At 40.2% G+C, this 27,132-nt stretch overlaps 1 protein-coding gene and 1 pseudogene across 4 annotated transcripts in view; one reads left to right on the plus strand and one right to left on the minus strand.

Moving 5' to 3' along the window:
- Positions 1-27,132, minus strand: part of IPCEF1 (interaction protein for cytohesin exchange factors 1) — a 185,166-nt gene that overhangs the window by 94,481 nt on the left and 63,553 nt on the right. The gene's annotated exons all lie outside the window — the stretch shown is intronic.
- On the plus strand, positions 24,278-25,269 carry LOC123609197 (annotated as a pseudogene).

Here is a 27,132-nt window from a genome sequence, read left to right on the forward strand (position 1 = left end):
GCTATAAATATTTTATTGGCTCTTTATAGCAATGTATTTTTAATATCCGTTGATTGAGCAAATACATAATAAGCAAAAGCTGGTTTACATTCAGCAGCACTTTTAGACAATGAAGGTTGTAAACTTGTAGAAGTTAAGAGCAAAGTTTTGGAATGGTCTGGACTGGATTTAAATCTCAGTTTGCCAATTTACTGTGTAATATTGGGCAAATGACTGATATTATAAATATGCAAATGACTGGGCATTGTAGTAGTATTTCTTTCTTAGGGTCAGACAAAAATGAAGTGAGAAAGTATCGTTATAATACTCATAGCAGTACCTGACACGCTATAAATATTCAATAAATTCTTTTACCATCATAAAACACATTTATGCCTTAAGCACACACTTATTAAAGGTCAACTATATATACCCTTTAAATATGATGTAAAGCATTGCTGTGTAAACTTTCCTGATTCAGAGGGATCACCAGCCCCTCCCCTAGAATAACATAATGGCTACATTTGTTGTATTTACTAAGCCATTACTACATCCTCTACCAGTTGATGATTTTCACGTCTCATGCCATCTGATTGTTACAATCACCTATGAATAATCCACTATTATTACTCCCATGTCTCAGAAGAGGCAACTCGGAAACTTAGAATCCAGATATTTCCAGATTCAAACCCAGGCTCCACAGCCTGCTGTCTTAACTCTCTTAACCCTCGCTCCCCCCAACAGGACAGTGTTCATAATTAACCCTTCAATAGCCATGGCATTTTACATACCACGATGCTGTGGGCAGGTCTACCTGATTGGACAATGAGAATATCAAAGGTAGAGGCAAGACCCATACATCTTCATGCCCCTGAGCCTATCCCAGGGAAGCACACAGCTTAGGCAAGAGTTGTCAAATGTTTTTTTTTTAACTAATAGATCACACCATCAGAAAACCTTATTATTTCAGTGGAATTCTGAATGTCTTCACTCGGCCAGATTTCTAATAGCAAAATAAGCAGAACTGACAGAAGAGGATAGAAGACAGAGAGAAAAATTCAGCACTGATTCTTCCACTAAGCATTGGGGTTTGTTGACACTGATGTTAAGCCTTCCTTTGATCGTGCAGAACATGTCTCTTATACATATTGTATTCCTTAAACTCCTAACAGTCTCTTGGGTGTGTTCTGTCTACACCCACTGCAACCACCATAGTCAAAGGCACCTCTTTCCTGAACCATTGCAGAAACATCCCAGCTGATGTCCTAGCTTTACTTCTCACCCAGAGTGAGGTTTTTTCAATGCATGTTGAACTATCCTCTCTCTCCTTAAATCTCTACCATGGCCATTGAAGCATGCGGTAAAGACCAATATCATGAAAATCTACAAGGAAGGCTTTGCCTGGCCTCTGCCTCCTCTCCAGTCCCATCTTGGATCATTTCCATGTCTCTTTCTTTCCTGACTCACTAGCTTTTTTTTTTAAATTCCTTAAACATGTTTCTACTAATCTCAGGAGCTTTATGCATGCTCTTCCACAGCCCGCACCCAAGATGGTTTATACCTACCATTTAATCTTTACCTATACCTACCATTTAAGCCTGTAGACCAAAGGTCATTTAGTCAAGACAGCTTTCCCCAGTTCCTCTGAGAGATAATCCCCTTTTGCATTCTCTCCTGGCATGTTATCTTTTTTTTTTAATTTTTTAATAATTTTTTATGGTTTTTTTTTGGAGAGAGACACAGACAGGGTGGGAGGAGCAAAGGGAGGGAGACAGAGGATCTGAAGCAGGCTCTGCACTGACAGCAGGGAGCCTGACGTGGGGCTCAAACTCACGAACCATGAAATCATGACCTGAGCCAAAGTTAGATGCTTAACTGGCTGAGCCACCTAAGCGCCCAGCACGTTATCTTTTAGACATAGAAGTTCTCATAATTGTACTGAATTATTAATGTTACAATTGGTTCTTTAACATCTGACTCCCCACTATAGTATAACTGACCGAAGGACAGGCACTATATCTTCTCTTGTTCACTTGTTTACTGCTGTATCCCTAGTCTTAGTACACACAGGGATTCAATAGACATTTGGAGAGTAAATGAATTAAAAACACAAACAATAAAAGTACTCAACTTTGGATGAGTTTCCATAAGGAAAACCTATAAATTCTAATTTTGTTTGTTTGTTTGTTTGTTTAGGGGAATGGTGCGGTCAGGAATATCCCACTAGAATTATCCTTCCCAATTTGCAAGATGTGGTGATGACACTGTGTTGATGTCAGACTTCCCTAATTCAAAGAGCTGATGGGTAGAAACAATATGTGCTCAGGGGTGGGGGCAGGGAGGAATAAGTGGGGAGACCTAGGCATGGACGTGCCATTGTAGAGGCTATGTGTATTAAGTAAACAGTTTACTTAATAATTTTAGAGTTTCAGCACTTCTTAAAATAGTGAACATATATGAAATCTAAAATTTCACCAAAATTATTCAAAGATAATTTGGGACAGAAGAATCATCAAAACAATTTAAGCCCAACTCTGGTTTCTCCTCTTCCGTAACAAAGCACATGGCCATAACCCAGAAGAATTAAGAAGTGAAATAGTAGTCACGGAGACTAACGTAAACACATTTGCTTATTGTTTCGACAAAGAGAACCAGCTCAGCTAACCTTGTTACAGCACACATGTTATCTATATATTGACACACTGAATATATAGGTCCAAGATTTTGATAAAAATACTTATAAAGCACACAAAGGAGTTTATGAAAAATAAGAATGACACTGACAAAAGTGTTTTGAAAGTAATAATTTTGCCTTATTCCCAACCCTTCATGAGAATATTAGTTTAAGCAAGGTGCCCATATGTTAAAAGAGTTAAAAGGAAGAAGGAGTTTTTTGATATGTCTTCACAAAAGAGTTTTTTTGCTAAAGGATTTTTGTATAATTCCCAGGACTTAAAAATGTATAAGAACCCAATGACAAGACAACAAATAACTTTCATAAATCAAGAGGTATATAGTTCTTTGCTGTCAACAAAATTAAAGGAAAATCTATTTTAATAGTTTGTTAATTATTAAAAGGAGTTGTGATAGATCACATATACTTGGCATATACTTGGAAAGAATTCAAAAGTGCTTCATTTCCATCTATTTATTTATGTGAAAAACAGTTTTAAGTGCGCACATATATAAAAACCAACAATAGGATTAAAATTTGCTCTGAACTCTCTCTCATTCTAGCAATAAATAATATTTACCTAGAAGTAGTTCCATAATTGAGGAAAAGCCTCATCTATCTCATTAAATGGTTCATTTTTAATAAAAACATGTACCTCTTGTATTAATCATTATTTGTCAAAATAGCATATTCATGTTGTCAAATTATATACTACTAATAAATATGATATAACCCACTCCAAATGAAATCTTATTGGCTTAAAGAATTATGACACACAAAAAATTAAATTAATTTCAGTTTAAATATGTATTTTTTTTTTTGCTGAAATGCATAATGTCATCAATGAAAGTTTTTGAAGCAAAAAATAAATTATACAATTGTACAAAAATCCATGGAGTAGTAGAATGAAAATATGAGTTTCAGGGGCATGGGGGTAAATAGAACAATGTAAAATTAAAACTCTAAAGATGACTTTTTAAAAAATAATGAAACGTATAAAATCTCTGTGCTATTTAGATCGCCTAGGTTATATTTAAGTATAACGTTTTATATATTTTTATATATATTTAAATATAATCTTTTTACTATCAAGACTTATCATACGCCAGAAGTGACATCTTTTGCAACCATTTAAACATACAATGAAAATTCTAGGTGACAATGTAAAGTGTCAGGGAATATATCAGGCTTCCAAATTACTTTCTGGGTACACGGCCAAAATAACACACGTTTCTTTTTTTTTTTTTTTAATTTTTTTTTTCAACGTTTATTTATTTTTGGGACAGAGAGAGACAGAGCATGAACGGGGGAGGGGCAGAGAGAGAGGGAGACACAGAATCAGAAACAGGTTCCAGGCTCTGAGCCATCAGCCCAGAGCCTGATGTGGGGCTCGAACTCACGGACGGCGAGATTGTGACCTGGCTGAAGTCGGACGCTTAACCGACTGCGCCACCCAGGCGCCCCCAAAATAACACATTTCAAAACTACTACTACACACCCACATGGATTAGGGTCAAACATTTCACTCCGCCGCTCCTTAAATGTGGAAACCTATGAAAATCACTTAATGTCCCCGAATAGTGAAAGAGAAATACTAACAACCAGCTCAGAGATTTCGTGAGAATTAGATGAAATATCACATGAGGAATTTGCAGGACTTTATGCAGGCTCACTAAATGGGAACAATTACCTTGAATGAGAGCAATTACTTAGAAATGGTTTAGCTACAGAAAACTATTCCTCCTGATGGAATTAGCACACAACTAAAGGATGCGAGCAAGTGTGATAACAGGTTTCATCAAATAAAATAGCGTTTACTCTTCAAGGTTGATTAAACTTCCTAACCTACCCTCCTAGAGACATTTTGGGTGCCTTGTTTCAGAGTTTAACGGTTTCAGGGGATAGTTTTCTCAGTCACATTGAAGACAGTTATCTTCTTTAAAAACACAATTCCTTAACACATCACAGCCAAAACAGTAAGGTCGTAAATATATTTTTACGTTTGCGAAATGAAATAAAATGTATTCCTGATAAGTTCTGTAACTGAAAAAGTGGAAAACACATTTCATTACCAAATGAATAATAAAGTTAATTTCAAAGAAGAAAAATTCCTTAATATATACTGGTTGTCATGGAATGAATGTTTGTGTCCCACCAACCCCCCCCCCAAATTCATATGTTGACCTTTCATCCCCATGTGATGTGTTTGGAGGTGGGGCCTTTGGGAGCTGATTAGGTCATGACAGTGGAGTCCTCATAAATCGGATTAAGGCCGTTAAAGAGGCCGGAGAGCTAGTTCACCCTCTTTCCACCATGCGAACAGACAAGGAGAAGAGTCGCCAGTCTGCAACCCAGAAGCTCCTACCAGAACCCCACCATGATGGCACCATGATCTTGAACTCCCAGTCTCCAGAACTAGGACAGATAAATCTGTGTTGTTGACATGTTACCCAGTTATGTATTTTGTTCTAGAAGCCCAAGCTGACTAAGACGCTAGTGAAGAAGCATTCTGTTTTGTTTTAGACACAAACAAAATGCAAGTTTATTCTGGCAACTTATTTTAGAAACTATTTAGCAAATTAGTTAAGTCAAAAATATGGACTCTGGTCTTACATCACTTTGAAACCTGAAAATAAACCAAGAATATCAACATGGCAACCAATGCTATACAGGCAGTTGCTAGTATAATTGGTTGGGTTTTTTTTAAAAAAGCAAAGAAAAATTCACTAACGGTAGTTATTGGTTCAATTGATCCAAAAGTAGCCCCCTTGATTTTCGCCCCCTAGCCTTATATTCTTTGGAATGGTGCAGCAAAACCAGTACGAGCCTACTGTGCTAAAGGTTTTCAAAAAGAAGACGATATAGATGAGCACGGGGCATTGTATGGAAGTGTTGAATTATTATATTGTACACCTGAAACTAACAGTACATTGTATGTTAACTAACTGGAATTTAAATAAAAACTTTTTGAGAAAAGGCAATTTATTGTGATTTAAAGACAGTTTTTCAAGTGAAATAAACCGTGGCCTAAGCTGCTTCCTTTTTTTCTTTTCTCACAGAGCAAGACAACTCTGAACCAAAATTCTAAAAACCCACATACTAATTCACAACATGCTTACCCTTTAAAATGACAATGCTCGCATTTGACAAGATATTCGCAAAGCAACAAATGGATTTATAGAAAGTCCATGGACATAAGCAAACCACGTGCATTACTGTTAGTCCAGGAACTAGAGCGAAAGAGGAAATAGAAAATGCTGGTCACTCTTAGAGGCAGAAGTCTCCATCGTCCAAAAGCATGAAATACGTGTGGCAACAAAGTGGGCATTTAACTAGCAATGAGAACAGTAAGCAAGCATCCTCTGTTACATGGTAGTCCGTCATAGCAATGCCATGGGAAGCAAGAGAGAAGACTCATCTTTGCTCATATATAAAAGCATAGGGCATGAGATAATCCATTAGTGTTGCCAATTAGCAGAAGATCCCTTGTTAAGGCAGAGCAGGAGAGAAGCAAGCAAAATACAAGATGACTCCGTTTTGAGCACAAATACCATGATGTATGGCATGGGGATGGGCTGGAGCTGTTACTTTGTCCAGGAAATTCAAAAAAGGAAAAATCCTCTTCCAAATTATCTCAAACATTTTTTCTTTTAAATTTAAGCTCCATTGTCATTCTGATTCCAATCCATTCCCTGCATGCTTTTAAAAATCCTCAGTTTTCTTCTTTTCTCTCTCATTCTTTTCTCTTTTTATTGTGAAGTTTCCCACTCGTTTTGTTACATTTCTTTTCTGCCGTCTCTCCACTTTGAGGATGAACTGACAGATGGTTTTCAGAGCCACAGCTTTTTTAAACAAACTATGATGATTAAAATTCCTTTATTTTCAACACCACCGAAATGCTGTGATACATCATCTGAAGAGACTGGCAGACCTCTCCCTCGCTTGTCCATTCTTACATTCCCACAGAAGCTGCCAGCCCTGACAGTCAAGACTCAGAAAAATTTACAATTCTAAGCGAGGATAGTTCCTCTGTCAGCCAATCATGTCAATGTCTGCTCCCAATCGACTATTTTACTATGGTAACAAGCAGGTGGCAAACGGCAAGACATCTTGAGCAACCTGCCTCTTCTACCTCCCGGAAGAACCTGCACCACCAGGTGCACGTGGCTGTTGACCACGCCCCCTTCGGAAGGCACGAAACTCCTTTGTGTCCCTGGACTGGAGGGGTCTCTGGCCCTTCTGTGAGCCTCCAGAACCCCAAACTTCAAAGACTGCGGTCTGCACCCCCGCATGCCTGCCCTTAGGGCTCAGGTAAGTGGGCCATGCCCTACGGATCTCACCCTACGTCCATTGCTCCTTTTGAGGCACTCTCCTTCCCCAGCTCATAGGGGCCACTAGATGCTGGAAGAGACTCAACCCCATGGGGCTGATTCTGTTCCCCTGATTGTCTTAAATTCCATCATGCCAGCCCTACAAGTGATTGCTCCCACAGGCCTTCCAGAATTCGGCTAGCACGCTTTCAGCTCTTCGAATTATTTATATAGGTAAGGGCCCTGCAAAACATATTTGCACACCCCTCTAAACACACACACACACACACACACACACACACACACACACACATCCTAACAGCAGCCTTGTACAGTGATGCAGATAAAACCTGCATGGTACCTACTTCCTCTTCCAGGCGGTGACAGATCCCAAGAACTTCTAGGGTTCTAAGTCCTTCTAAGTCCTTCTAAGATTCAATCTAGCTGTGTGCTTAGGTCTGATCTAGGACATTCATGGCTGAAACTCAAGGAATCTTCTCAAAGGTTGATAGTAGCACCAAGACACCACATCAAGTAGGGAAAGGGCCACTAGGCCTCTGGTGAGGCCACAGGAAACACTAGGAGCCCCCAGGCCAAGTCTCAAAGTCCACTACAGTCTGACCCAGGAGCTCACCCTGGGTCTCTCCAATGGCAGCCCTTGAGTAACAGCAGCTGACTCCTTCCCCGCCACACCCCTGTTTGTGGTGAGAGAACATGCAGTGCTCGAAGGTGGACCAGGCATGAACAGCAAGTGATGGCCCTTACCTTTCTGCAATTCGCATCCCTCAACTTCTCCACTTTATTGTTCTTTATTCGGCAAGGATCATAATCCTCTTTTCTCTGCGTGGAAGACAGCACGCTTTCTGCTTGTGTGATCCGCACTGTACATACACTGCTCTGAGACAGCCAGTCGTTCTAATTCAGCTTTGCCAAATGGCCTTCCACTGAACGTGTTCCACCAGAGTGAATAAAGTATACCCTATGGAGCAGTGGTCTCTACCAGGGGACCATTGCTGGCTGGAAGAAAGCCAGAGAAAGAAAACCTATTACAAAAGCTGCCTGCTGTTTGCACCTACTGAGGTGGAATTGGGGCCAAAATTCCCCTTTTGTCTGGCTAGCTCTTTCATTGGGAAATATCACTTTAACAGGCCTTAGGACTTTGCAAAGGTAGTGCCCAAGGCCTTGTCAGACAGGATGAGCAGAGAATGTAGAGACTATAGGGAGCTGAACTGTTGCGCATAATAATGGAAAGGCTTCCTTTTTCAAGAACAAGGTGACTGGAGTAACATTACCAACATGGTGACAGAAGTGGTTTCTTTTTTTTTTTTCAAAGTTTATTTATTTTTTTTGAGAGAGACAGAGGGTGCAAGCTGGAGGAGGGGCGGAGGGAGAGGAGGACAGAGGATCCAAAGCAGGCTTTGCACTGACAGCACAGAGCCTGATGCAGGGGCTCAAAGTCACAAACCGTGCGTGAGATACGACCTGAGCCAAAACCAAAAGTCAGACACTTAACCGACTGAGCCACCCACGCACCTGGACATAAGTTGCTTCTTACTTTGCTGCCTCTCACAAGAAGAACAAGTAACATCTATTCAAGAACAAAACACCATTGAGAGAATTCTAGAACATAAGGGTGAGGCTGAAGTAGCTCCCTGCACCTCAAAGCCCAAGATGATGCCTTAGAAGGGTAAGAGAAATGGCTACATATTGACTACATCGCCTCTCCCCCAAGACAGGGCAGCACCATGTGCAGAGATCTCCCCTGAGAACCCAGCTTCCCAGCGCTGTGAGTCACTTTGTAGGAGAGTCTACCCTAATATCGTACCACAGGGATTGTAGAGGAATCTGTAGGGCCCAGCCCCCAAAATCTGACTATGATGGAGAAGGAAGGTTGGGCTGGCAACAAGCAGCACACAGATCTTGGGAGACCAAGTTCCTGCCTGCAGTGCCCAAGTAGTAAACTCAACCAGAGGCTTTGTTCATCTACAGAACCAAGTTGGGGCCGCACTCTGACCAGGGAACTCTGGGGTGGTGGGGGCGGGGAGGAGGGGTGCAGATCTGTCTGATTCAGATCCTCCAACAAATTTTGTCAGCCACAGAGCTGTGTGGCCCACGTCCAGGCAAGATGCCGAGTCATAGCCCCACCTGCTGTGGAGAGTGCCTTCCAGCCCCATCTGACGAAAAAGGCTGATAAACTCCTGGAGGCTGTGCAGCCCAGTGGCACTGGAGCCAAGAGCCAGGTGGACAGAGCTGATCTCCCCCAGGGCAAAGCCAGTACCAAGTGTGAAGGCTTCCCGGGCTATACGCTGGCGGATGAATTAATTCATAGCCAAGGCTGAAGGTAGCTCCTGGCTCCTCCCAAATAGACAACCTATTTGGGAAATCGACAATGGCCTGGGGTGGCTCCTCCCCTCCCACCCAGGCAAGGGGCTGAGATTTGGCCCCACCAACTGCAGAGAGTGTCTTCCGGACCCATCAAATCAGGAGGGCTGGAGAAAACACCTGAAGGGTGCGCAACCTAGTGGTGCTTGAGTCGAGAGCAGAGCAGACAGAGCCAGTGGTTTGCACCGCAAAGTCAGACAGGTCAGCTTGAGTTAAGACAATGAGCAAAGAGCTTTACTGGCTTTAGAGCTGCTTGCACTATGCTTGGGCAGGGAATCTAATTCATAGCCCTACTCATCACTGAACACAGCCTTCAGCCCGTCTGACAAGAAAACGTAACCGAAGCACACACGAAGCCGCACAGTATATTCCACAGCCCCACGTACAGTGGCACTTGAACCGAGAGCACAGCCCATGGCTTCCCCCATCTGCACAGCAAAATGGGTGGATTCCCCTGACTGGGGAATTCAGGACACACTCAGGCCGGATTCAGGTCCCCGAACAACAAGCTATACAAGCTCTGGGTCCTGGCCCACTGCCCTTCCAGGGTGGGGAAGCTCATTCATAGCTTCAGCTACTACTAAAGACAGTACCCAGTCCCAACCATCTAGTAAGCCTGGCCAAAGAATTCCCGCCACTGTGGAGCCAACCTTACAGCCTCACTTGGGTAACGAACCAAGCCAGTAGTCCCATCCAACTATTCTCAGCCAGTGGCACAGCCCTATCTCCATCATCAGAGCTCAAACAGTTGCCTCAGCCAAAAATAGACAATAGCAGGTCTCACCTGCCCAAAGACATCACCAGCAGACACACCCAGAAACCCAAACTGAGCTAACTGGTGAAAAACTGCCTCTGCCAAAGCAAACCTATAAAGTTCAGAAAAGAAGGCCCATGATGCAAATGCACTGATACCAACAAAAGGAAAGAAGGATCATATAAAAATCAGGTAAATATGACACCACCAAAGAAACTGATAAAGCTCTAATAACTGGCCCCAAAGAAATGGGTATCACTGGACCACCTGGATGGCTCAGTCGGTTAAGCGTCCAACTTTGGCTCAGGTCATAATCCCATGGTTTGTGAGTTCGAGCCCTGTGTCAGACTCTGTGCTGACAGCTCAGAGCCTGGAGCCTGCTTCAGATTCTGTGTTTCCCTCTCTCTTCCTCTTCCCCTCCCTCACTCTCTCTCTCTCAAAAGTAAATAAACATTATTTTTTTTTTTAATTACAAAAATGAAGGAGGGATAAAGACTTCCCTGAAAAAATAAAAGCTGAGAGAGTTCATTACAACCAGCCTTGCAAGAAATGCTAAAGGGAGCTCTTTGAGTGGAAGTAGAATAATGCTAATTTAACAGCATAAAAATACAAAAAGGTAGTGTAGATTTCACTGCTAATAGTACATATATAGTCATAGTTAGATTTTGCAATATGGTAATAATGGTGCATAACTCATTACTCTAGTTTAAAAGTTAAATGAATGTAGCAAAACGACCATAAATACAATAAACTGTTATTAGTTACACAATATAAAAACATGTAAATTATAACAGCAATAGCCTAAATGGGAGGGGGATAAGAGGTAAAAATGTAAAGTATGAAAATTCTATTGAAATTAATTCATTATCAAATTTAAAAAAGGGTGTTAGAAGTGTAAGATATTTTACATAAGCCTCATGGTAACCACAAGGGGAAATCTTGTAATAATTATGCAAAAGGACATGATAAAGATGTTAAAGCATATGGGTACCAAAAGATATCAAAGCATTCGCAGGGGTGCCTGGATGGCTCAGTCAGTTAAGCATCTAACTTTGGCTCAGGTCACGATCTCATGGTCCATGAGTTCAACTCCCACGTTGGGTAAGCACGAGCCCCTTCTTCAGGTGAACACGAGCCCTGCCCTGGTTCGTGAACCCCGCTTCCCCCCCCCCCTCTCTCTCTCTCTCCCTCTCACTCGCTCTCTCTCTGCCCCTCCTGGGATTTTCTCCCACTCTCTCTCTGCCCCCCTGCTCACTTGCACCCTCTCTCTCTCTCTCCAAAAAAAAAAAAAAAAAAAAAAAAGCATACACAAAGGGATAAGAAACAAGGAACAATGGATCTACAAAGCAACTGGAAAACAATTAACAAAATGACAATAGTAAGTCTTTACCTATCAATAATTATTTTAAATGCAAAAGGATTAAATTCTTCAATCAAAAGACATAGAATAGCTGAATGTATAAAACAAGATCCAATAATATACTGCCTACAAGATACTCACTTTGGCCTTAAAGACACACATACACTGAGAGTAAAGGGACGAAAAAAGACCTTTCAAGTAAAAGGTAACCACAAAAAGCAAGGGTAGCTATACTTATATCAGACAAAATATACTTTAAAAATAGTTAAAAGAGACAAAGGTCATTATGTAACGATTAAGGTGTCGATACATCAAGACAACATAACAATTGTAAATACTTATATACCCCACATTAGAGCACCTAAACACATAAAGCAAAAACTGACAGAGTTAAAAGAAGGAATAAACAGTAATGCAATAATAGTTGGGGACTTTAATACCCAACTCTCTACAGTATATAGGTCATCCAGACAGAGAATCAATAAGGAAACAGCAGACTGGAACAACACTATAGGCCAAATGGACCTAACAGACATTCTATTCAACAATAGCAGTACACATTCTTCTCAAGCACACATAGAACATCTTCTAGGATAGAGCATATGTTAGGTCACAAAACAAGTCTTAGCATACTCAAGAAGATTGAAAGGATATCAACTATCTTCTCTGACCACAATGTCATGAAACTAGAAACCAGTAACAAGAGGAAAACTGGAAAATTCACAAACACACGGAAATTAAACAGAACTCTCTTGAGCAACAAATGAACCAAAGAAGAAATTAAAGGAGAAATAAAAATTTTCTTGAGACACAGGGCGCCTGGGTGACTGAGTCGGTTAAGCATCCAACTCTTGATTTTGGCTCAGGTCATGATCTCATGGTTCACGAGATGGAATCCCACACTGGGCTCTGCACTGACAGTGCACTGCCTGCTTGGGATTTTCTCTGTCTCTCTCTCTGTCTCTCTCTGTCTCTCTCTGTCTCTCTCTCTCTCTCCCTCCCCTGCTCATACACTGTTGCCTGCTCTCTCACAATAAATAAATAAACATTTTTAAACATTTTTTTCTTGGGACAAACAAAAATGGAAATACAACATGCCAGAACTTAATGGGATGCAGCAAAAACAGTTCTAAGAGGAAAGTTCATAGCAATAAACACCTATGAAACAAAGCAAGAAAAATCCCAAATAAATAATCTAACTCTACACTTTAAAGAACTAGAAAAAGGACAAACTGAGCAGAAAGTTAGCAGAATACAGGAAATAATAATTATAGAAGAAAAAACTGAAATAGAGAAGAGAAAAACAATAGAAAATGTTAACCAAACTTAGAGTTTGAAAAGATAAAATTGACAAACCCTGAGCTAGACTAACCAAGAAAAAAAGAGAAAATACTTAAATCAACAAAATTATAAATAAAAAAGGAGACATTACAACTGATACCACAGAAATTCTAAGGATAATAAGGGGTATTATGAAGAGGCTGTAAACCAATAAACTGGACAACTTAGAAGAAATGGAAAAATTCTTAAAACATACTACTTACCAAGACTGAATCAGGAATAAGTAGAAAATCTGAATAGAACAGTTGCCAGTAAGGATACTGGGTCAATCATAAAAAATATATATCTCAACAAAGAAAAGCCCAGGACCAGAGGGCTTCACTTGTGACTTTCACCAAACACTTAAAGAATGAACACCAATCTTTCTCAAACTCTTCCAAAACAGTTAAAGAGGAGGGCAGAATCTCAAACTGCTTTCACAAGGCCAGCATTATCCTGATACCGAACCATAAAAAGGACACTACTAGAAAAGAAAACAACAAACTAATATCCCTGATGAATTGGGATACAAAAATTCCCAATAAAGTGCTAGCAAACCAAATTCACCAGCACATGAAAAGGATTATTCACCATGATCAAGTGGAATTTATCCCTGGGAGGCAGGGATAGTTTAAATTAACAGTGTACAAATCAGTGTGATATGTCACATTAATTAAAGAACAGGATCATTTGATCATCTCAATACACACAGAAAGAGCAAACAAAATTCAGCATCCATTCATCATAAAAACTCAACACATTATGCATAGAAGGAACATATGTCAAAATAATAAAGGCCATAAATGGCAAGCCCACAGCTAACGTCATACTCAGTGATGAAAAGATGAAAGCTTTTTCTCTAAGATCAGGAATTAGACAATTGTGCCCACTCTCACCACTCCTATTCAACATACTACTGGAAGCCCTAGCTAGAGCAATCAGTTAGGAAAAAGAAATAAAAGGTATCAGAATTGGAAAAGAACAAGTAAAACTATCTGTATTTGTGGACAACATACTTTTACGTTTAGAAAATCCTAAAGGCTCAACCAAAAAACTGTGGATCTAATCAATGAATTTGGCAAAGTTGCAGGATACAAAATTAGTAGTGTTTCTATAAACTGACAACAACATTTCTAGGAAAGAAATTAATCCCATTTATAATAAAATACTTAGAAATAAATTTACCTAAGGAGGTAAACTAAAAACTACACAACTTTGAAAAAAGAAATTGAAGGAGACACAAATAAATGGAAAGGTATTCTGTGCTTATGGATTGGAAGAATTAGTATTGTTAAAATGATCAGTACTACCAAAGCCATCTATAGATTCAATTCAATCCCTATCAAAATTTTTACAGTAGAAAAAACACTCCTAAAATTTATATGGAAACTCAAAAGACTCTAACTAGCCAAAGAAATCTTGAGAAAGACCGAAACAGGAGGTATCATACTTCCTAACTTCAAGCTGTACTATAAGCTATACTCATCAAAACAGGATGGCAATGGCATAAAAAGAGACAAATAGACCACTAGAATAAAGAGCCCAGAAATAAACCCAAGCATATAAGGCCAACTAATATTTTTTAATTATTATTTCTGAGAGAGAGAGAGAGAAAGAGAGAGAGAGAGAGAGAGAGAGAGAGAGAGAGAGCACAAGTGGGGGAGGGGTAGAGAGAGAGGGAGACACAAAATCTGAAGCAGACTCCAGGCTGTCAGCACAGATTTCAACGTGGGGCTCGAACCCACAAACCATCAGACCATGGCCTGAGCCAAAGTCAGATGCTTAACCAACTGAGCCACCCAGGCACCCCATGGTCAACTAATATTTGACAAAGGAGCCAAGGATACTCGGTAGAGAAAAGAAAGTCTCTTCAATAAATGTTGCTAGATAATTAGATATTCACATATAAAAGGATGAAACTGAACCCATATGTTAGAAGGTGGAGGAGGGACAGTAAGTATCTTCCAAATTAAGAAGGCACTTTGAGACCAAAAACCAAAGTAAGCCACTACATACTGTTTACAGAGTTTTTTCAGAGTAACTTACTGCCAGTGGGATCGGTCACCTGTGATGACCCAGGCATTATGGAGCTATTCTCCACAAAGCTCAGACCTTAATCCACAGGTTTTATAGAGGGGCATTATGATGAGGTCGAAGGGTAGTTAACTAAAGCTGTGCCATCTGTGTGCTAAAGGATCTCTACTAGTTATCTAAAGTGATGCCATCTGTGTGCTAGAGAGAAGCTCAAAACAAGCCTTCCTGCCTTCTGGTCAGGACATACATTAACCTCCAAAGGGCTTGGGACACATAGCCCTGAGGGAGGTCATTGTGCAGAAACGTACAAGATGGAGGGCCAAAGATGGATTCAGTATTGTCAGCACTCCTACACTGTATCTTTTACCACCCACAAAAATTAATTTGAAATAGATTAAAGACCCATTTTTGATTGGATTATTTGTGGTTTTTTTGCTCTGGAGTTGTGTAAGTTTTAGTAATACCTAAAACCATGAAACTCGTAGAAGAAAACATAAGGAAAAACCTTCTTGACATGAGTCTTAGTAATGATTTCTTGGATATGACATCTAAAACACAAGCAACAAAATTAAAAATATATGTGGGGCCGAATCAAACTAAAAAAGCTTCTACACAGCAAAAGAACCCATCAACAGGGGCACCTGGGTGACTTAGTCCGTCAAGCATCCAGTCCCTGATTTCAGTTCAGGTCATGATCTCATGGTTCATGAGATCGAGCCCTACATCAGGCTCTGCATTGACACTGTAGAGCCTGCTTGGGATTCTTTCTCTCTGCCCTTCCCCTGCTCTCTCGCTCACTTGCTCTCTCTCTCTCTCTCTCTCTCTCAAAATAAATAAATTAACTTGTAAAAAATGAACCCATCAACAAAGTAAAAAGACAAACCTACAGAATGGGAAAAAAAAAATACATCCAAACCATATATCTGATAAAGAGTTAACATCCAAAACATGTAAAGAATTTATACAACTCAAGAGCAAAAAAAACAAATAATCCAATCAAAAATGGGCAAAGTACCTGAACAGACATTTCTCTAAAGAAGATATATAAAAGGCCAATGGGTACATGAAAAGATGCTCAACATCACTGGTCACTAGGGAAATGCAAATTAAAACCCCAATGAGATATCACCTCATCCCTGTTAGAATAGCCATCCGTCAGCAAAAAGATAAGAGATGACAAAAGCTGTAAAGATGTGGAGAAAAGGGAACCGTGTGTACTGTTTGGTGAGCATGTAAATTGGTGCAGCCATTGTGGAAAACAGTATGGATGATCCTCAAAAAATAAAAAATAGAACTACCCCATGATCCAGTAATTCTACTTCTGAGTATTTATCTGCAGGAAATGAAAACAGTAACTTGAAAAGATATCTGCACCTCCATGATCATAGTATTATTCACAATAACCATGACGCAGAAACAACCTAAGTGTCTATCTCTTGATGGATGGCTAAAGAAGTTTGGGCGCATATACACACAATAAAATATTATTCAACCAAAAAAAAAAAACCCCAAAAACCAAAAACAAGGAAATCCTACCATTTGGGACAACATGGATGGACCTTGAAGGAATTATACTAAGTGAAATAAGTCAAACAGAGAAAGACAAGATCTCACTTATAAGTGAATCTAAAATAAACAGGGGCGCCTGGGTGGCTCAGTCAGTTAAGCATCTGACTTTGGCTCGGGTCATGGTCTCACAGTTCATGGGTCGAGCCCCACATCAGGGTCTGTGCTGTCAACGCAGAGCCTCTGCCTCCCTCTCTCTCTGCCCCTCCCCCACTCATGCGCATCTTCCCTCTCTGTCACAAATAAATAAACATTATTTAAAAAAAAAAAAGCAAACTCTAGAGAAAGAGATCAGACTTGTGGGTACCAGAAGCAGGGATTGGGGGAGGAGGAATTGGAAGCAAGTGGTCAAAAACACAAACTTCTGGGGTGCCTGGGTGGCTCAGTAGGTTAAGTGTCTGACTCTTGATTTCAGCTCAGTTAATGATCTAACAGTTCATGGGATGGAGCCCCACGTGAGGCTCTGCACTGGCAGTGTAGAGCCCGCTTAGGATTCTCTCTCTCCCTCTCTCTCTCTCTGCCCCTCCTCTGCTTGCATGTGTACTCGCACACCCTCTGTCTCTCTCTCAAAAGTAAATAAATATTCTCTTAAAGGGTGCAAACTTCAGGTTGCAACACAAGTAAGTACTAGAAGTGTAACAAACACGATGACTAGCTAACACCGTCGTGGGACATAAAGGAAAGTTGTTAAGAGTAAATTCTAACAAGTTGTCTTCACAAGGAGAAAATGGTTTCTTTTATTCTCGTTTTCTTTTCTTTTTACTGTATTTATATAAGAAGATAGATGTTTGCTGAACCAAAGTGGTGAATCATTTCACGAAATACATAAATCAAACCATTAGGCTGTCAGGGAACATAGTCAATAATATTGTAATAACTTTGTATGGTGACTGATGGTAACTACACATCCCACTGATCATTTCATACTGTATATGAGTTGAATTACTATGTTGTACACCTGGAACTAATACAGTATTCTTCAGCCATATTTCAATAAAAAAAAGAAAAACACCACGTTGCACACCTCAAATTTATACAGTGACGTTGTCATTTATTTCTCAAAAAAAAAATGGAAAAAAATTTTTAAGAATACGGTGACTTCTCTAGGAGGCTCTTATAATGATATTTGCCAGAATTGGTGCTCACTGTAGCTGGCATGCCAACTCTGTAAACGAGTATTACCTATACGTTTAAAAATGAATAAACTGACATACAGAGCGGGCAGACCACCTACTTTACACAGCTAGCAAGTTAAAAATTCAGAATTTGAATTGAGGTCTTCATACTCTAAGCCCGGAGCCCTTTGGACATCAGCAGTGTCCAAATAATCTTTGCCTTTTCAACTTCTCCTTAGCAATATGCTTAATTTTTCTGCAAATAGTAAATCTCATCACATTCTTACAGGATGAAAGAGTATAATAATTCTCGTAGATACTACAGTCCAGACATACTATCAGCAGGCACCTAATGAATATTTATTCACTTATATTGGCCCTGCCTTTATTTTAGGATAAGTTAGTGTGGGTAAATTATTTACCAAATTTGGACAATTCAAAGGGACCTTATGTGACTCAAAGTGATACCTTGTACACAAAGGGCTACATGTGCGTCCATGGGTAATTTTGAAGGATCTGATCAGGAAGGCATAGGGCTCCTAGAAAGAGACATTGGAGAGCCAAACACAGCTTGTTTTGGAATTGAGTATCCTTGCCAAGGCTTCATTCAGAAATCACGTGGGGCTGGCCTCCTGCTCATAATCCCAAATGGGCAACTACTGCGCAAAACCAGCCTGTCAACAACCCCAGTGCAAGTACCTGAATTCTGCAGCTACTGACAATTCTGGGTCAATGCTTCCAAAACTTCTAACGCAGGAGTGAGAGATGTAGCCAAGACACATCTCTTTATCCTGTAGGAAGAACTGTAAATTAAAGTCATTCTTAAACACTCTCAAATTAAGGCATTTGTTGGCACAATCCATGTAAACTGTTTCCATCAAGAATAGAGTAGCTGCCTCTGGCTGGAATCATAACATGTATGCAAAGAGACACCTAGTGGACCAACATGTAAGTATACTATTTAGCTTGAGACCAAAGACCAAAACATTATTTGACTCCCCAATTTCACATTCTTTAGGTTTGAATAGAGCATTTTTTTTCATCTGCTGGAGTTATAAACCCAGAAATTTAAGTTTTACAAAAGAAGTTTTGTGGTTATTTCTAAATGAAGTGTTTGCTCCTCTATTTGTTTTTTAAATACACTACCGTACTGCATAAAGTCCTGCGAAGTAATACAAAAATTACAGGGTAGATTGTAATTGGCCAGACACTTCAGCTCACCCTACCCCGAGCACTTGTGTGAGTATTTTTGTTTCCATCCCTTTCTAGACTTTGTGTGTGAGATTTTCCATTTGTCTTTGGGTTATTTTGTTCTTGCTTTTAAGTAAAGCCAGAGACTTTTTATTTTCCAGCCAGCCTCCTGTGGTCCGCCCAGCTTCCTGTGGCCCGCCCAACTTTGTCGCTTCACACTCTCTTTCTCACTCACACCTCACCTACACGGTTTTGTCCCCACCTCCTCACAGTCAACTTACATGTGCACCTGCCACTCTTCCAGCACCCTAGATAACATCATCTAACCTCAAAAGTAAAAGTCTGTCATCACAAAAACCAAGGGAATCATCTATTTTTTCTTTGCCCCATAGTACTAAAATTTGGTCATGCCCAAAGTTCAGATTAGAAATTGTTTTTTCAGTAAATAGGTATGTTTCATTCCAATTGCTATGACCTCAGGGACTCAGATTCATAGGATTTTAGATCTGAAAGAAATAGACTTGTCCTTGGGGGGCCAAATGACATTTCTAAAGTCCAGTTACTCTGGCCATGCTGTAAAAACCCATGTTGATAGTCCCAGGAGGATGAAACGCCACGCGGAAAAGGAAAAAAAAAAAAAAAAAAACAAAGAATGCCAAGGCTCTAGATGTGTAGAGGAAAAAGTGATCTTGGAAGTGGATTCTCCTCCCAACCAGTCCAGCTAAAACCAGGTGGATCAGAGATGAACTGCCAGACCAAGTCCTTCCCAAATCCTATCATGGGCAAAACAAAGAGGTTCTTACTGCACCGTTTTCAATGAGTAAAATGGTCCTTATTTCCTCCATCACATATTTGATGGTGAAATGTAGAAAACTTTTCCTTTAACATTAGGAATAAACCAAAGATGCTCACCACCAACAACGCTGTATTAGCAGGGCTCATTTAAAAATTGTAAGAATTAAGGGGCACCTGGGTGACTCAGTTGGTTAAGCATCTGACTTCAGCTCAGGTCATGATCTCAAGACTCATCAGTTCGAGCCCCATGTCAGGCTCTGTGCTGACAGCTCAGAGCCTGGAGCTTATTTCGGATTCTGTGTCTCCCTCTCTCTCTGCCCATCCCCCACTCACACTCTGCCTCTGTCTCCTTCAAAAAATAAATAAACATTAAGTAAAACATTAAATAAAACAAAAAATTGTAAGAATTATAATGATTAAAATTAAAAATTAAGACTCAGCATTCTCAGATGATACGATATTACATGTGGAAAAGAACCTGCACATGAATTATTAAGACTACAGAGTAGACATAGAAGGTTAATAGATATAAGGCCAATAGGTAAAGCTCAATAAAATTTTCATATGCCAGTGATAAATAGCATGAAAATAAAATTTTTAAGAAGATACATATACAGCAACATCATCAAATTTCAAATACATTAGAATGAACCTAACAAAAGTTGTGTAATACTTCTATGAAGAAATCTATAAATCTATAAAACATTATTGAAATAAATTAAAGAAGAGCTAAATAGGAGTACCTGCATGGCTCAGTCAGTTAAGCTTATGACTTAAGCTCGGGTCATGATCTCACTATTCATGAGTTCAGGCCCTGCATCGGGCTCTGTGCTGGCAGCTCGGAGCCTGGAGCCTGCTTCGGATTCTGTGTCTCCCTCTCTCTGTCCCTCCCGTGCTCTCCTCTCTCTCTCTGTCTCTCTCTCTCTCTCAAAAATAAAATAAACATTAAAAACAATTTTTAAATAATAATTAAATAATTGGAAGAATGTGCTATGTTCATTAATTAGTTTACAACGTTTGAGAATGGAAAGATGACTATGGTTAGTGTTTCTTATTTGCTCTTAATTTTACTATTTTATGGTCATAAGGATATTATCCTACCTTTTATTCTAGAACTTTCTTTGTCTGCCTTTCACATTAGATATACAATCTACTTGCAATTAATTTTTGATTATATTTCAAATAAAAGTAAAGTTTCATTTTTCAAATTAATAACCAATTGGCTCATTATCATTTATTGACAATACTGTCATTCCCCATTGGCTCCAAGCATAAAGGAAAAGCTTCGTAAGTGGGAACACACTGAAATTAAGAATTTCCACTCACCCAAAGACAACATTAGGGATTGTAAAAGCAAATGAATGAGAACAGAGTATAATACGTATAACCCCTACAGAAAAATAAAGGAAGATGGCAGCGTAGGAGGACGCTGGGCTCACCGCGCGACCTGCTGATCACTTAGATTCCACCTACACCTGCCTAAATAACCCAGAAAACCGCCAGAGGATTAGCAGAACGGAGTCGCCGGAGCCAAGCGCAGACGAGAGGCCCACGGAAGAGGGTAGGAAGGGCGGCGAGGCGGTGCGCGCTCCACGGACTGGCGGGAGGGAGCCGGGGCGGAGGGGCGGCTCGCCGGCCAAGCAGAGCCCCCGAGTCTGGCGGGCAAAAGCGGAGGGGCCGGACGGACTGTGTTCCGACAGCAAGCGCGACTTGGCGTCTGGGAGGACATAAGTTAACAGCTCTGCTTGGAAAGCGGGAAGGCTGGAGGACAAAGGGAGGGAGAGCTGCTGAGCCCCCGGACGACAGAGCTCAGTTTGGTGGGGAACAAAGGCGCTCGCCAGCACCATCTCCCCCGCCCATCCCCCAGCCAAAATCCCAAAGGGAACCAGTTCCTGCCAGGGAACTTGCTCGCTCCGCGCAAACACCCAACTCTGTGCTTCTGCGGAGCCAAACCTCCGGCAGCGGATCTGACTCCCTCCCGCTGCCACAGGGCCCCTCCTGAAGTGGATCACCTAAGGAGAAGCGAGCTAAGCCTGCCCCTCCTGCACCCGTGCACCTTGCCTACCCACCTCAGCTAATACGCCAGATCCCCAGCACCACAAGCCTGGCAGTGTGCAAGTAGCCCAGACGGGCCACACCACCCCACAGTGAATCCCGCCCCGAGGAGAGGGGAAGAGAAGACACACACCAGTCTGGCTGTGGCCCCAGCGGTGGGCAGGGGGCAGACATCAGGTCGGACTGCGACCCCACCCACCAACTCCAGTTATACACCACAGCACAGGGGAAGTGCCTTGCAGGTCCTCACCACGCCAGGGACTATCCAAAATGACCAAGCGGAAGAATTCCCCTCAGAAGAATCTCCAGGAAATAACAACAGCTAATGAGCTGATCAAAAAGGATTTAAATAATATAACAGAAAGTGAATTTAGAGTAATAGTCATAAAATTATTATTAGATAAATAATATAGTATATTATTTATAAATAGTATAAATAGTATAGTATAAATAGTATAAATAGTATAGAGGACAGCAGAGACTCTCTTGCTACAGAGATCAAGGGACTAAGGAACAGTTACAAGGAGCTGAAAAGCGCTTTAAACGAAATGCAAAACAAAATGGAAACGACGACAGCTCGGATTGAAGAGGCAGAGGGGAGAATAGGTGAACTAGAAGATAAAGTTATGGAAAAAGAGGAAGCTGAGAGAAAGAGAGATAAAAAAATCCAGGAGTATGAGGGGAAAATTAGAGAACTAAGTGATACACTAAAAAGAAATAATATACGCATAATTGGTATCCCAGAGGAGGAAGAGAGAGGGAAAGGTGCTGAAGGGGTACTTGAAGAAATTATAGCTGAGAACTTCCCTGACCTGGGGAAGAAAAAAGGCATTGAAATCCAAGAGGCACAGAGAACTCCCTTCAGACATAACTTGAATTGATCTTCTGCACGACATATCATAGTGAAGCTGGCAAAATACAAGGATAAAGAGAAAATTCTGAAAGCAGCGAGGGATAAACGTGCCCTCACATATAAAGGGAGACCTATAAGACTTGTGACGGATCTCTCTTTTGAAACTTGGCAGGCCAGAAAGAATTGGCACGATATTTTCAGTGTGCTAAACACATATAACCCCTACAACCCCATAACAGCATGTGTAAAGAAGTCCTATTAATCAGTAAGAAACAAGCAAAAAAAAAAAACCCAAGGAAAAAATGGGAAAGACTTAATAGCCATTTTACAAAAAAGTACATCAATCAGCCAAATACATACGAAAAGGTGTTTAACCTCATTAACAATCAGGCCAATGCAAGGTAAAACCACCAAAATAATGAAATTTTAAGACTGACGATACCATGTATCAACATTGTAAAGCCAATGAAAAAACTCTCAAACGCTGCTATTGGGAGTACAAATTGGGGCAACCAACTGGAAAGCTGTTTAGCAATATCTGCCGAAGTTGATCACATGTACGGTCTTTCATCCATAAATTTTACTGTGAGGGGCACACGTGCCAGATGTGCAAGCAGAGGTACGCTAAACACGGATAACAATGCTTCTAGCGGGCTTATGAAAACAGCCAAAATGCTGAAAATGACCCACATGTCCATCAACAGGAAAGTGGATAAATTGTGTTATAATCATACAATGGAACACTCCTTAGCAATAAAAAGAAAAGAAAAAATTACTTCTACACTCAGTCACATAATACTGAGGGAAAGAAGCCAGACACAAAATAATATAATCAGGCAAAACTAGGCCATAGTGTTTCGCAAAGGCCATAGTGTTTAGCATAGTGTTTAGTGGGCCATAAAATTGTAAGGGAATGTAAGGAAGTAATGAGTGACCACAAATGGCAGGAGAGTGGTTACCTTTGGGGGGATGGCAGAGATTTATTTGAAGGGGCACAAGAGAGCATTCTAAGCTTCTGACAGTAATTCTATTTCTTGACTCAAGTAGTCTAGAATTTATGCTTTGGGAGAAATTACCGAAATATTAAAATTTGTTTGTACACTCCTCTGTATGTATATTTTATTTAACATAATGTATTTTATATCACAAAATAAAAGTCATTTTAAAAACCAAGATCTAACAATATGCATTTAAAAGAAGAAAAACAGAAAACAAAAGGATAGGGAAAGTTAAAAATAAACATATGGAGACATTGGAGATACCCTGCCTGATATCCAGGCAAACATACACCCAAAGCAAGCTGTGGTAAAGATTTTAATATCTGAAAATAAACAATTCATGTATACACACACACACACACACACACATATAATATATTTACCAGGCATTGTTAAACATATATACATATGTTTAATAGACAAAGATGTTACAGACTAATAAAAAAACCAAAAATGGAATATATAACCTTCATAAACATATATTGCCTCAAAATACATCGAGCAACCACAACACATAGAACTGGAAAAAAGAAGCAAATAATTTGGCAATTATGTAGTTGAAGATTACAGCACAATCTCTCAGCAATCAGTGGCTTATACAGACAATAGGTAAACAGAAAAGCAGATGTAAATTTCAAATTAGTAAATTTGTAAATTAGCAAATTTCAGACACACAGAACTCTGTACTTGAGGAACAGAATACACACACTCATTTCCCTCACACATGGTATACTATCAAAAACTGCCAAAGTGATGTATTACAACAGAGGTCTTCATAAATTTCACAGAATCGATTTAACACAGATTATGTTCTCTGACTATAACGCATTAATTGTAGAAATTAATAGTGAAAACGTAGCTTTAAGATATCTGTGTGTCTGCTTTTTTTCATGGTGCTTTGGAGGTGGTAAGCTGCTTCAGGATGAAGCTGAACATCTCTTTCCCAGCTACTGACTGCCAGAAACTCATTGAAGTTTGCAATGAATGCAAACTTTGTACCTTTTATGAGAAGCGTATGGCCAAAGAATTTGCTGCTGATGCTCTGGATGAAGAATGGAAGGATTATGTGGCCTGAATCAGTGGTGACAATGACAAACAAGGCTTCCCCAAGAATCGGGGTATCTTGATCCATGGCTCTGACCTCCTACTGCTGAGTAAGGGGCATTCCTGCTCCAGACCAAGGAAGCCTGGAGAAAGAAAAGTGCAAACCTGTCTGGGTTGCATTGTGGATGCCAAGCTCACTGTTCTCAACTTGGTCATTGTATAAAAAGGGAAGGACGATATTCCCAGACTCACTGATACTACTGTGCCTTGTCACCTGGGACCCAAAAGAGCAAGCAGAATCCACAACCTTTTCAATCTCTGTAAAGAAGACGAAGTGGGAGTGGTAGGGTGGCTCAGTCAGTTAAGCATCCGACTTCGGCTCAGGTCATGATCTCACAGTTCTGAGTTTGAGCCCCACATCCGGCTCACTGCTCTTCTCACAGAGCCCACTTCAGATCCACTGCCCACCTCTCTGTTTTCACCCCCATCTCCTCACACTCTTTTTTCTCAAAAAATAAATAAACATTTAAAAAAAAGACGATGTCTGCAACTATGTTATGAGAAAGCCCCTAAACAAGGAAAGTAAGAAACCTGGAACCAAAGCACTCAGGATTTAGGGTCTTGTTATTCCACATGTCCTACAACCCAAATGTGGGTGTATTGCTTTTAAGAAATAGCGTACTGAGAAAAAATAAAGAAGAGGCTGCAGAACATGCTAAATTTTTGGCCAAGAGAATGAAGGAGGCCAAACAAAAATGCCAGGAACAGATTGCCAGGGAACAGACTGCTGTCCTCTCTGACAGCTTCTACGTTCTAAGTCTGACTCTAGTCAAAAATGAGATTTTCTAAGAGCAACAAATAAATAAGATGAGACATCAAATCTCTAAATAGATGATAGATAGATAGATAGATAGATAGATAGATAGATAAAATGTCTATGTGTCTGAAAACAAAATCTCACACTACTTCTAAAAACAATTTGAATCAAGAAGGAAATCAAATGGGAAATACTTAGAATTTATCACCACTGAAAACACTACACATCAAAATCTTTAGGAGGCACAACTGAAGCCTTTTTAGAGGAAAACTGACACCTTAAATGCATTTATCAGAACACAAGAAGGAATGAAAACAAATGAGTTAAGGGCTCAACACATGAAACTAGAAAAATAGCAAAATAGCAAACCAAGGAAGAAATAGCAAAAATAAAGGCAGAACTCAATGAAATAGAAAAACATGGAGAAGATCAGTAAAACACAAAGCTAGTTCTTTGGACAAAAAGTAACAGAACTCCGGTGAGATGGATTAGAGGGGTAGAGGGTATTAGATACAAATAAAAACTTTTGAGTGACAGCTATCAACCTGTTAATTATTCAGCCTGAGATTAACTTCAAAAATTTCATTTGGATACAGGCAAACAGTTAAGAAGAAATCTAATATAGAGAGATTGCCTGACAACCCGTCTTGCAACCTGCTCTCTTGAAAACAATAAAATATTTCTTTGCCCAAATCTAGCTTATTCGTTCATTCATTGGTCAGCAGGAGTAAAAATCTAATTAAAATTGGAAACAAATTATACAGAAAATCAGAAAAAAATTATTTTCCCCATACTTTTTTTCCAGGCAAAATTACCTAACATTTAAAACTTATTATAACATATAAGGACAATTATATACACTCAAAATTCAAACTCAAACAAATTAGAAAACCACTGTAGTGTTTCATAGTCTGTGGCTTTCTTCCACCTACTCATCTTATCCCCTTTCAACACAGACCCCATTTCTCAAAGTTCACCAGACGGATCTTTTGTTTGTTTGTTTTTGACATTTATTAACGCTTGCCTGACCAGCTGGAACCGCCTCTTCCCCTCCATATGGCCCCACATCCCCCAAACAGGAGCAAGCATATGGCTTAGGTTTGCCACTCATTCACTCATTTATCAAATACTTCGTGGCTAACTATGTAGCACATGCAGTTTTAGAGCCCAAAGATACGGCACAGAGTAGATAAAAGCCCCTTGCCTCCGCGGGGTTTACATTTCGTGGGGTTAGACAATTAACAGGATAAATAAGTAAAATAAATAGTATAATAGATGGAAATAACTGAAGAAAAATAAAATGGACATGAGTATTATAGAGGGATGTAATTTTAAATGCATGGATGGGAACAGTCTCCCTAAATAGGTGACATTTGAGTGAAGACCAGAATGAGATAAGGAAACAGCCTGTGGGCATCCAAGAGCGGAGCAACCAGAGCACTGAATTGGGATTGAAAGGGCGTCTGGCATGTGTAAGGCCAGACATAAAGAGGCCAGCGTGGCAGAGGCATAGCGTAAGATGGGGGGAGGGTGGTAGGAGATAGGGGTGTAGGGATTATGGGAGGCCAGTTCCTGTGGATCGTGGGTGGTATTTCAAGCTACCGTTGAAGACTTTGGCTTCTCTTGAAGTGAAACAGGCAAGCTTTACAAAGTTTGATCCGACACACATGTGAACAGCTCTGACTCCAGCACTGAGAAGAGACTGAAAGAAGCAACGACATAAACCGAGAGGTCAATTAAGAGGCTACTGCGGTAATCCAGGGAAGATAGGAGAATGCCTTGGACCTCAGCGAAGGGAGTAGAGGTGGTAAGAAATAAACGGGCCAAAGTATTTAACACCTTTGCCGCAAGGGCCAATTCAGAAAAGAGTAAATGAACTAAGGTT

The sequence above is a fragment of the Leopardus geoffroyi genome, chromosome B2 (genome assembly GCF_018350155.1).
Source record: "Leopardus geoffroyi isolate Oge1 chromosome B2, O.geoffroyi_Oge1_pat1.0, whole genome shotgun sequence".
Taxonomy (NCBI): domain Eukaryota; kingdom Metazoa; phylum Chordata; class Mammalia; order Carnivora; family Felidae; genus Leopardus; species Leopardus geoffroyi.